Source organism: Rattus norvegicus, chromosome 12 (assembly GCF_036323735.1).
Source record: "Rattus norvegicus strain BN/NHsdMcwi chromosome 12, GRCr8, whole genome shotgun sequence".
In the NCBI taxonomy this organism is placed as follows: Eukaryota; Metazoa; Chordata; class Mammalia; order Rodentia; family Muridae; genus Rattus; species Rattus norvegicus.
Genome location: NC_086030.1, coordinates 21,446,439 through 21,459,838, shown reverse-complemented (window position 1 = coordinate 21,459,838; position 13,400 = coordinate 21,446,439).

Below are 13,400 nucleotides of genomic sequence, written 5' to 3'. Positions count from 1 at the left end.
ATTTTCCTAAAAATCTTCAAATTTTTTCTGAAATATTTTGTGTCTTTATTATTTTGCAGATTATTTAGCAAAAGAAAACAAATTTCTTCAGAAATATTTTTGTATCTTTATATTTTAAGGATTATTTTCCTAAAATCATTAATTTTTAATATAAATATTTTCTGTGATTTAGGATTCTGTGGGCAATTTTACAAAAAAAATTTTTAAATATTTTCTGTGATATATATTTTCAGGATGATTTTCCAAATAATCATCAATTTTATACAGAAATATTTTCTGTTTCTTTAATACTTGAGCATTCTTTTCCAAAAACTTCTTCAAATTTCTCTTTAAATATTTTCTGTGTCTTGTTTTAAGAATGATTTTACTAAAAAATCCCCCATGTTTTTCAGAAATATTTTTAGTCTTTAATATTTTGAGAAATATTTTCCAAAAAAAATCTCAAATTATTTCTTAAATAATTTTTGTGTCTTTTCGATTTTCAAAATCAGTTTACTAAAAATACAGTTTTTTCAAGAAATTTATTCTGTGTTATTAATATTTTGAGGATTATTTACTTGAAACATATTGAATATTTTCTGCTACTTTTTTTGTCTTTTATATTTTCAAGATTATTTTCCCAAAAATCTTGAACTTTTTTTGCAGTATTTTTTGTGTTTTCATATTTTGTTAGGATTATTTACCCAAAAATCATCAATTTTTTTCCTTAAATATTTTCCAGGTCTTTAATATTTTGAGTATTATTTCCCCAAAAAATCTTCAAATTTTCTCTGAAATATTTTCTGTATTTTTATATTTTCAGAATAATTTTCCTTAAAATTTTTTATTCATTTCTGAAATGTTTAGTGTGTATTTTATGTTTTTAGGACAATTTTCCATAATTTTTCCTTAAATATTTTGTGTGTCTTTAGTATTTTGAGGATTATTTTACTGAAAAATCTCCAATTTTTTATGAAATATTTTGTGTCCTTTGTATTTTCAGGATTATTTTACCAAATACCATCAATTTTTTTCCTTAAATATTTTCTGTTTCTATATTTTCAGGATAATTTTCCTGAAAATTGTCCATTTTTTTTCTTAAATATTTTCTGTCTTTAATATTTTGAGGATCACTTTCCAAAAGTCGTCAATTTTTTCTGATATATTTTCTGTGTCTTTTATATTTTCAAGATTATTTTCCAAAAATCTTGAATATTTTCTGACATATTTCCTGTTTTTATATTTTTTAGGATTATATTCCTAAAATTTGTTTTTTTTCTTAAACGTTTTCTAGGTCTTTAATATATTGAGGATTATTTCCAAAAAATGCATCATATTTTACATTAAATGTTTTCTGCGTCTTTTATATTTTCAGGATAATTTTGTGCCTTTAATATTTTGAGGGTTAGTTTCTAAAAGAAAGGCTTCACACTTTTTTTGATATGTTTTCTGGGTCTTTAATATTTTGAAGGTTATTTTCCAAAGGAAAAAAATCTTTAATTCTTTCCTGAAATGTTTTCTGTGTCTACTAGATTTTCAGGATGATTTTTCAATAATCGTCAATTTTTTTTCCTTAAATATTTTTGTGTCTTTAATTTTTGGAGACTATTTTCGTTAAAAAAATCTTCAAATATTTTTTATGAAATATTTGCTGCTTTTTATACTTTTTTAGGATTATTTTCCCCAAAATTGTCAATTTTCTCTTTAAATGTTTTTTGTCTTTAATATTTTTAGGATTTTTTTCCAAAAAAAAATGTTAAATTTTTTCTCCTATATTTTCTGTGTCTTTTATATTTTTAGGATTATTTTCCCAAAATCATCCATTTATTTCCTTAATATTTTTAGTGCCTTTTATATTTTCAGGGTTATTTTCCTGAAATATCTTCAATTTTTTCTGAAAAGTTTTCTGTTTCTTTTTTATTTTCAGGATGATTTTCCATAAAATCCTCAATATTGTTCCTTAAATATATTCTGTGTCTTTAATATCTTGAGGATTGTTTTCCAAAAAAACATTAAAATGGTTTTGGATATATTTTCTGTGTCTTTTATATATTCAGTATGATTTTCCAAAAACACTTCAATTTTTTTCTGATAAATTTCCTTGTCTTTTATATTTTCTGGATGATTTTCCATAAAATCATCAATTTTTTCTTAAATATTTTCTGTGTCTTTAATATTTTCCAGATTTTTCCCCTCAAATTCTTGACTTTTTTCTGAAATATTTTGTGTTTTTTATAATTTTTAGGACTATTTCCCCAAAAAATGGTCAATATTTCCTTAAATATTTCCTATGTCTTTAATATTTGAAGGAATTTTTTTAAGATTTATTCATGTATTATATATAAGTACACTGTAGCTGTCTTCAGATACACCAGAAGAGGGCATCGGATCTCTTTACAGAGATGGTTGTGAGCCACCATGTGGTTGCTGGGAACTGAACTCAGGACCTCTGGAAAAGTAGTCGGGTGCTCTTAACTGCTGAGCCATCTCTCCAGCCCTTGAAAACTTTTTTTTAATCTTCAATTTTTTTTCTTACATATTTTCTGTGTTTTTTATATTTTCAGGATTATTTTCCAAAAACTGTTCAATTCTTTTTCCTCAAATAGTTTCTGTGCCTTTAATATTTTGAGGATTATTTTAAAGAAAATCTACAACCTTTTTTCTGATATAATTTCTGTGTCTTTTTTTATTTTTCATTGTTGATTTTCCATTTAAAAAAGCGAATTTCTTTCTATAAATATTTTCTGTATCTTTAATACTTTGAGGATTGTTTTCTTAAACTATCTTGAATTTTCTTCTCAATTTTTTTGCTTTGTTTTTCAAATTTTTTTCAATGCTTTCTGTGTCTTTTATGTTTTAAACATTATTTTGCAAAACGACTTCAATTTTTTTGAAATATTTTCTGTGTCTTTTATATTTTCAGGATTATTTTCCTAAAAAAAAAAATTTTCACATTTTTTTATAATTTCTGTGTCTGTTTTATTTTCCGTATGGTTATCTAAAATGATCTCCAATTTTTTTCTGAAATATTTTCTTTGTCTTTTCTATTTTGAGGAGTATTGTTCACGGAAATCTTCATATTTTTCAAGAAAGTTTTCTGTGACTTTTGTATTTTCAACATTATATTACAAAAATTCTTGAAAGTTTTTATAGAATATTTTCTGTGTCTTTTATATTTTCAGGATGATTTTCCCAAAAATCCTCAATTTTTTCCTTAAACATTTTCTATCGTTAATATTTTTAGGATTATTTTCCAAAAAATTGTCATATTTTCTGACATATTTTCTGTGTCTTTTATATTTTCACAATGATTTTCCAAAACATAATCAGTTTTTTTCCTGAAATATTTTCTCTGTCTTTTATATTTTCAGGGTGATTTTCCAAAACAGCGTCTATTTTTTCCTTAAATGCTTTCTATGTATTTAATATTTTGAGGATTATTAGCCAAAAATATCTTTGATATTTTGTCTTAAATATTTTGTCTTTAATATTTTGAGGATTATTTTTCCAAAAAAGTCACATTTTTTTCTGATATACTCTCTGTGTCTTGTACCTTTTCAGGATTATTTCCTGAAAAAATTGTCACTTTTTCCCTTAAATATTTTCTGTACGCTTTATATTTTCAAGCTTACTTTTATGAAAATCGTCACTTTTTTCCTTAAATATTTTTAATTTTAATTTTGGTGGTTTATTTTCAAAAAAATCTTCTTTTATATTTTTAGGATGATTTTTTCCAAACATCGTCAATTTTTTTCTTCAAAATTTTGAGGATTATTTTCCTCAAAAACCTTGAATTTTTTTCTGAGTTTCCGTGTTTTTTTTATGTTTTCAGTGTGATTTTACTAAAAGTCATCAATTTTTTTCCTTAAATATTTTATGTATCATTAATATTTTGAGGTTTATTTCCCAAAACAACCGTCAAATTTTTCCTGATATATATTCTGTATCTTTTATATTTTCAGGATAATTTTTCCCAAAATAATAAATGTTTTTCTGAAATATTTTCTAAGTCTTTTATATTTTCAGGATTGTTTTACCAAAAGTCGTCAACTGTTTTCATTAAATATTTTCTGTGTTTTTAGATTTTCAGGATCATTTTCCCAAATATCGTCAATTTTTTCTTAATATTTTGTGTCTTTTATATATTCAAAAGTATTTTCTTGAAAAACCTTTAATTTATTCTGAAAAGTCTTGTCTTTTATATAATAAGGATAATTTTCCATAAAATCATCAATTTTTTTCAATAAATATTTTCTGTCTTTAATATTTTGAGGATTATTTTCATGAAAGATTTCCTGAGTCTTTTATGTTTTCAGGATGATTTTCCTGAAAATCATCAATTTTTACCTTAAACATTTTCTGTGTCTTTAATATTCTTAGGATTATTTTTAAAAAAAAGAACCTTCAAATATTTTTTGAAATATTTTCTTTTTCTCATATATTCAAGATTATTTTCCCAAAAATCTTGATTTTATTTTGAAATATTTTCTGTGTCTTTTATATTTTCAGGATTATTTGCCAGAAAACTCTTGATTTTTTTCTGAATACTTTCCTGTGTATTTTATCTTTCAGTATGAATTTTGCAAAAATCGCCATTTTTTCCTTATATATGTTCTGTGTCTTTAAAATTTTGAGGTTTATTTTCCCAAAAATTTTAATTTTTTCCTTATTTTGTGTCTTTTGTATGTTCAGTATTCTTTTCCTAAAAAAATCTTGAATTTTTCTGAAATGTTTTGTGTGTTATATTTTCAACATAATCATCAATTTTTTCCTTAAATATTCAATGTCTTTAATCTTTGTGAATAATTGTCCAAAAACCTTTTTAAATTTTTTGGATATATTTTCTGTGGCTTTTATAATTTCAGGATGATTTTCCTAAAACATCGTCAATTTTTTCCTTAAATATCGTCTGTGTCTTTAATATCTTAAGGATTATTTTCACAAAAGATATTGAATTTTTTCAGAAATATTTTTGTGTCTTTTATATTTTCAGAATAATTTTCCAAAAAGTCATCAATTTTTTTCCTTAAATATTCCCTGTGCATTTAATATTATGAGAAATATTTTCCAGAAAATTCTTCAATTTTTTTCAGATATATTTTCTTTGCCTTTTATATTTTGAGGATGATTTTCCCAAAAATCATCAATTTTTACCTTAAATATTTTCTTTGTCTTTTATTCATAGTGATTATATTCCAAAAAAAACTTCAAATTCTTTTTGAAATAATTTATGTCTTTAATATTTGGAGTATTATTTTCCAAAAATATTTTCAAAGTATTTCTTTTTTTTTTCTTTATTAAGTATAGTATTTCTTATTTACATTTCGATTGTTATTCCCTTTCCCGGTTTCCAGGCCAACATCCCACAAATCCTCCCCCTCCCCTTCTATATGGGTGTTCCCCTCCCAATCCTCCCCCCATTACCGCCATCCCCCCAACAATCACGATCACTGGGGGTTCAGTCTTAGCAGGACCAAGGCCTTCCCCTTCCACTGGTGCTCTTACTAGGCTATTCATTGTTACCTATGAGGTTGGAGCCCAGGGTCAGTCCATGGATAGTCTTTGGGTAGTGGCTTAGTCCCTGGAAGCTCTGGTTGGTTGTCATTGCCACTTATCAGTGAGTGCATACCATGTGTGTTTTTCTGTGATTGGGTTACCTCACTCAGGATGATATTTTCCAGTTCCAACCATTTGCCTATGAATTTCATAAAGTCATTGTTTTTGATAGCTGAGTAACATTCCATTGTGTAGATATACCACATTTTCTGTATCCATTCCTCTGTTGAAGGGCATCTGGGTTCTTTCCAGTTTCTGGCTATTATAAATAAGGCTGTGATGAACATAGTGGAGCACGTGTCTTTTTTATATGTTGGGGCATCTTTTGGGTATATGCCCAAGAGAGGTATAGCTGGATCCTCAGGTAGTTCAATGTCCAATTTTTTGAGAAACCTCCAGACTGATTTCCAGAATGATTGTATCAGTCTGCAGTCCCACCAACAATGGAGGAGTGTTCCTCTTTCTCCACATCCTCACCAGCATTTGCTATCACCTGAGTTTTTGATCTTAGCCATTCTCACTGGTGTGAGGTGAAATCTCAGGGTTGTTTTGATTTGCATTTCCCTTATGACTAAAGATGTTGAACATTTCTTTAGGTGTTTCTCAGCCATTTGGCATTCCTCAGCTGTGAATTCTTTGTTTAGCTCTGAACCCCATTTTTAATAGGGTTAAACCATCCTTGCATGCCTGGGATGAAGCCTACTTGATCATGGTGGATGATTGTTTTGATGTGCTCTCGGATTCGGTTTGCCAGAATTTTATTGAGTATTTTTGCATCGATATTCATAAGGGGAATTGGTCTGAAGTTCTCTTTCTTTGTTGGGTCTTTGTGTGGTTTATGTATAAGAGTAATTGGTGGCTTCATAGGAGGAATTCGGTAGTGCTCCATCTGTTTCAATTTTGTGGAATAGTTTGGATAGTATTGGTATGAGGTCTTCTATGAAGGTCTGAAAGAATTCTGCACTAAACCCGTCTGGACCTGAGCTCTTTTTCCTTGGGAGACCTTTAATGACTGCTTCTATTTCGTTACGAGTTATGGGGTTGTTTAAATGGTTTATCTGTTCCTGATTTAACTTCGGTACTGGTATCTGTCTAGGAAATTGTCCATTTCCTGCAGATTTTCTAGTTTTATTGAACGTAGGGTTTTGTAGTAGGATCTGATGGTTTTTGAATTTCCTCTGATTCTGTAGTTATGTCTCCCTTTTCATTTCTGATTTTGCTGGCGAGGATGTGGAGGAAGAGGAACACTCCTCCATTGTTGGTGGGATTGCAGACTGGTACAACCATTCTGGAAATCAGTCAGAAAATTGGACATTGAACTACCTGAGGACCCAGCTATACCTCTCTTGGGCATATACCCAAAAGATGCCCCAGCATATAACAAAGACACCTGCTCCACTACGTCCATAGCAGCCTTATTTATAATAGCCAGAAGCTGGAAAGAACTCAGATGCCCTTCAACAGAGGAATGGATACAGAAATGTGGTACATCTACACAACGGAATACTACTTAGCTATCAAAAAGAATGACTTTATGAAATTCATAGGCAAATGGTTGGAACTGGAAAATATCATCCTGAGTGAGGTAACCCAATCACAGAAAAACGCTCGCGGTATGCACTCATTGATAAGTGGCTATTAGCCCAAATGCTTGAATTGCCCTAGATGCACAGAACACATGAAACTCAAGACGGATGATCAAAATGTGAAAGCTTCACTCCTTCTTTAAAAGGGGAACAAGAATACCCTTGGCAGGGAATAGAGAGGCAAAGATTAAAACAGAGGCAGAAAGAAACCCATTCAGAGCCTGCCCCACATGTGGCCCATACATATACAGCCACCCAATTAGATAAGATGGATGAAGCAAAGAAGTGCAGGCTGACAGGAGCCTGGATGTAGATCTCTCCTAAGAGACACAGCCAGAATACAACAAATACAGAGGCGAATGCCAGCAGCAAACCACTGAACTGAGAAGAGGACCCCCATTGAAGGAATCAGAGAAAGGACTGGAAGAGCTTGAAGGGGCTTGAGACCCCATATGAACAACAATGACTACCAACCAGAACTTCTAGGGATTAAGCCACTACCCAAAGGCTATGCATGGACTGACCCTGGACTCTGACCTCATAGGTAGCAATGAATAGCCTAGTAAGAGCACCAGTGGAAGGGGAAGCTCTGGGTCCTGCTAAGACTGAACCCCCAGTGAATTTGACTGTTAGGGGGAGGGCGGTAATGGGGGGAGGATGGGGAGGGAAACACCCATAAAGAAGGGGAGGGGGAGGGTTAGGGGGATGTTGGCCCAGAAACCGGGAAAGGGAATAACATTTGAAATGTAAATAAGAATTACTCAAGTTAATAAAAAAAATATATTGTGGATTCTTTTCAAAGAAAATCTTCAATTTTTTTCTGATATATTTTCTGTGTCTTATATATTCAGGATGATTTTCCCAAAATTCGTCAATGTTTATAATGGCATATTTTCTTGTCTTTTATATTTTGAAGGTTATCTCCCAAAAAAACTTCGCATTTTTCTTATATGTTTTCTTTGCCTTTTTTATTTTCATGATGATTTTACCGAAAAGTGTCAATTTTTTTCCTTAAATAATTTCTGTCTTTAATTTTGGGGAATTGTTTTCAAAAAAATCTTCAATTGTTTTCTGAAATTTTTATTGTGTTTTGTGTTCAGCATGATTTCCCAAAATATTATCAATGTTTTCCTTAAATATTTTCTGTTTCTTTAAATTTTGTGGATTATTTTACGAAAAGAATCTTCATTTTTTTTCTGAAATATTTTCTGTGTCTATTATATTTTGAGGATGATTTTCTGAAACATCATCATATTTTTCCTGAATATATTGTGTCATTTATATATTCAGAATTATTTTCTTGAAAAACGTTGAATTTTTTTCTCAAAAGTTTGCTGTTTTTTATACTTTCAGGATGATTTTTCCAAAACTTCGTCCCTTTTTCCCTCAAATATTTTCTATCTCTTTAATATATTGAGTATTATTTCCCAAAATAATTTTCAATATTTTTCTGTACTTTCTCTGTGTCTTTAATATTTTAGGATAATTTTCCCAGAAATTGTCAATCTTTTCCTTAAATATTTTTGTTATTTTTAATATTGTGAGGATTATTTTCCAAAAAAAACTCATCAAACTTTTCTGAAATACTTCAATATTTTTAGGATTGTTTCCACAAAAATGTTGAATTTTTTTCTGAAATTTTTCTGTGTCTTTAATATTTTTAGGATTATTTTACAAAAATATTTTTCTATTTTTTATGAAATATTTTCTGTCTTTTATATTTTCAGGATTATGTTTTCAAATATCATCAATTATTTCTTTTAATATTTTATGTGACTTAAATTTTTGGTGATTATTTTCCAAAAAAAAAAAAAATCTGGGGTTGGGGATTTAGCTCAGTGGTAGAGCGCTTGCTTAGCAAGTGCAAGGCCCTGGGTTCGGTCCCCAGATTTAAAAAAAAAAAAAATCTTCAAAATTTTTTCTGAAACTTTTTGTGTCCTTAACATTTTGAGAATTATTTTTGAAGAAGATCTTTAAATTTTTTCTGTATCTTTTATATTTTCAGGATGATTTTCCAAAAAAAGTCTTCATATTTTTTCCAAAATATTTTCAGTGTCTTTACTATTTTGATGCGTATTTTCCAAAAATACCTTCAATTTTTTTCTGAAATATTTTCTGTGTCTATTATATTTACTGGATGATTTTCCCAAAAATCGTCAATTTTTCCTTAATATTTTCTTTGTCTATTATGTATTCAGGATTACTTTCCTGAAAAATATTGAACTTTTTCTGAAATGTTTTCTGTGTCATGTATTTTAAGAATGATTTTCCCAAAAATCATAATTTTTTCCTTAAATATTTTCTATGTCTTCTCTATTATTAGGATGATTTTTCATAAGATCATCATTTTTTTCCATAAATATTTTCTGTCTTTAATATTTTGAGGATTATTTTTCTGAAAAATCCTCAAATTATTTCATTAAATATTGTCTCTGTCTTTAATATTATGAGGATTAGGTTCCTGAAAAAAACTGTTAAATTTTTTCTGATATATTTTTCTTTAATAGTTTCTGTATTTTTAATATTTTGAGAATTATTTTCCAAAATATCATCAAACTTTTTTTAATATATTTTTATGCCTTTTATATTTTCAGAATAATTTTACCAAAAATAGTAAATTTTATACCTGAAACATTTTCTGTGTTTTAATATTTTGAGGATTATTTTCCCCAAAAACCTTCAATTTTTTTCTTATTTTCTTATCTTTTATATTTTTTGGGTGATTTCCCAAAAATCATCCATTTTTTCTGAAATATTTCCTATTTCTTTGATGTTTTCAGGATGATTTTTCCAAAATGGTCAATTTTTGTCCTGAAGTATTTCATGTTTTTTTAATATTTGGAAACTATTTTCTTTAAAAAAATTATTTTTTAAAAAATATTTTCTGTCTTCTATATTTTCAGGATTATTTTTCAAAAAAAATCATCAATTTTTTTCTTAAATATATTCAGTGTCTTCAATATTTTAGGAGTATTTTCTTAAAAAAATCTTCAAATATTTTCTGATTTGTTTTCTGAGTCTTTCATAGTTTCAGGGTTTTTTTAATTGTCAGTTTTTTCTTAATATTCTGTGTCTTAAATTTGAGGATTATTTTCCAAAAGGTATCTTAAAATTTTTCTTTAAATATTTTCTGTGTCTTTTGTACTTTTAGAATGATTTTACCAAAAAGCATCACTTATTTTCCTTAAATATTTCTTTACTTTAATATTTTTTTAAGATTTTTTTTAATTAACTTGAGTATTTCTTATATACATTTCGAGTGTTATTCCCTTTCCCGGTTTCTGGGCAAACATCCCCCTCCCCCCTCCCCTTCCTTATGGGTGTTCCCCTCCCAACCCTCCCCCCATTGCCGCCCTCCCCCCACCAGTCTAGTTCACTGGGGGTTCAGTCTTAGCAGGACCCGGGGCTTCCCCTTCCACTGGTGCTCTTACTAGGATATTCATTGCTACCTATGAGGTCAGAGTCCAGGGTCAGTCCATGTATAGTCTTTAGGTAGTGGCTTAGTCCCTGGAAGCTCTGGTTGCTTGGCATTGTTCTACATATGGGGTCTCGAGCCCCTTCAAGCTCTTCCAGTTCTTTCTCTGATTCCTTCAACGGGGATCCCATTCTCAGTTCAGTGGTTTGCCGCTGGCATTCGCCTCTGTATTTGCTGTATTCTGGCTGTGTCTCTCAGGAGCGATCTACATCCGGCTCCTGTCGGTCTGCACTTCTTTGCTTCATCCATCTTGTCTAATTGGGTGGCTGTATATGTATGGGCCACATGTGGGGCAGGCTCTGAATGGGTGTTCCTTCAGTCTCTGTTTTAATCTTTGCCTCTCTCTTCCCTGCCAAGGGTATTCTTGTTCCCCTTTTAAAGAAGGCGTGAAGCATTCACATTTTGATCATCCGTCTTGAGTTTCATTTGTTCTAGGCATCTAGGGTAATTCAAGCATTTGGGCTAATAGCCACTTATCAATGAGTGCATACCATGTATGTCTTTCTGTGATTGGGTTAGCTCACTCAGGACGATATTTTCCAGTTCCATCCATTTGCCTACGAATTTCATAAAGTCGTTGTTTTTGATAGCTGAGTAATATTCCATTGTGTAGATGTACCACATTTTCTGTATCCATTCCTCTGTTGAAGGGCATCTGGGTTCTTTCCAGCTTCTGGCTATTATAAATAAGGCTGCTAGGAACATAGTGGAGCACGTGTATTTGTTGTATGTTGGGGCATCTTTTGGGTATATGCCCAAGAGAGGTATAGCTGGGTCCTCAGGTAGTTCAATGTCCAATTTTCTGAGGAACCTCCAGACTGATTTCCAGAATGGTTGTTCTAGTCTGCAATCCCACCAACAATGGAGGAGTGTTCCTCTTTCTCCGCATCCTCGCCAGCATCTGCTGTCACCTGAGTTTTTGATCTTAGCCATTCTCACTGGTGTGAGGTGAAATCTCAGGGTTGTTTTGATTTGCATTTCCCTCATGACTAAAGATGTTGAACATTTCTTTAGGTGTTTCTCAGTCATTCGGCATTCCTCAGCTGTGAATTGTTTGTTTAGCTCTGAACCCCATTTTTTAATAGGGTTATTTGTCTCCCTGCGGTCTAACTTCTTGAGTTCTTTGTATATTTTGGATATAAGGCCTCTATCTGTTGTAGGATTGGTAAAGATCTTTTCCCAATCTGTTGGTTGCCGTTTTGTCCTAACCACAGTGTCCTTTGCCTTACAGAAGCTTTGCAGTTTTATGAGATCCCATTTGTCGATTCTTGATCTTAGAGCATAAGCCATTGGTGTTTTGTTCAGGAAATTTTTTCCAGTGCCCATGTGTTCCAGATGCTTCCCTAGTTTTTCTTCTATTAGTTTGAGTGTGTCTGGTTTGATGTGGAGGTCCTTGATCCACTTGGACTTAAGCTTTGTACAGGGTGATAAGCATGGATCGATCTGCATTCTTCTACATGCTGACCTCCAGTTGAACCAGCAACATTTGCTGAAAATGCTATCTTTTTTCCATTGGATGGTTTTGGCTCCTTTGTCAAAAATCAAGTGACCATAGGTGTGTGGGTTCATTTCTGGGTCTTCAATTCTATTCCATTGGTCTATCTGTCTGTCTCTGTACCAATAACAGGCAGTTTTTATCACTATTGCTCTGTAATACTGCTTGAGTTCAGGGATAGTGATTCCCCCTGAAGTCCTTTTATTGTTGAGGATAGTTTTAGCTATCCTGGGTTTTTTGTTATTCCAGATGAATTTGCAAATTGTTCTGTCTCACTCTTTGAAGAATTGGATTGGTATTTTGATGGGGATTGCATTGAATCTGTAGATCGCTTTTGGTAAAATGGCCATTTTTACTATATTAATCCTGCCAATCCATGAGCATGGGAGATCTTTCCATCTTCTGAGGTCTTCTTCAATTTCTTTGTTCAGAGGCTTGAAGTTCTTATTGTACAGATCTTTTACTTGCTTGGTTAAAGTCACACCGAGGTACTTTATATTATTTGGGTCTATTATGAAGGGTGTCGTTTCCCTAATTTCTTTCTCGGCTTGTTTCTCTTTTGTGTAGAGGAAGGCTACTGATTTATTTGAGTTAATTTTATACCCAGCCACTTTGCTGAAGTTGTTTATCAGCTTTAGTAGTTCTCTGGTGGAACTTTTGGGATCACTTAAATATACTATCATATCATCTGCAAATAGTGATATTTTGACTTCTTCTTTTCCGATCTGTATCCCCTTGACCTCCTTTTGTTGTCTGATTGCTCTGGCTAGAACTTCAAGAACTATATTGAATAAGTAGGGAGAGAGAGGGCAGCCTTGTCTAGTCCCTGATTTTAGTGGGATTGCTTCAAGTTTCTCTCCATTTAGTTTAAGGTTAGCAACTGGTTTGCTGTATATGGCTTTTACTATTTTACTTTAATATTTTGAAGATTATTTTCCAAAAAAATTCTTTGAATTTTCTCTTAAATATTTTCTATGTTTTTAATGTTTAAAGGATGACTTTCCAAAAAACTGTCATTTTTCTTCCCTCAATATTATCTGTTCCTTAAATATTTTGAGGATTATTTTCCAAACGAATATTCAATTTTTTTCTGAAATATTTTCTGTCTTTTATATTTTCATGATTATTTTCCTGAAAAATCTCGAATTTTTCTGAAATATTTTCTATGATTTTGATATTTTCAGGATTATTTTCCCAAAAAGGAATCTACATTTTTTCTTAAATATTTTCTCTGTCTTTAATATTTTGAGGATTACTTCCAAAACAATTCAAAGAATTTTCTTGAAAAATGTCTTTGTCCTTTAAGTTT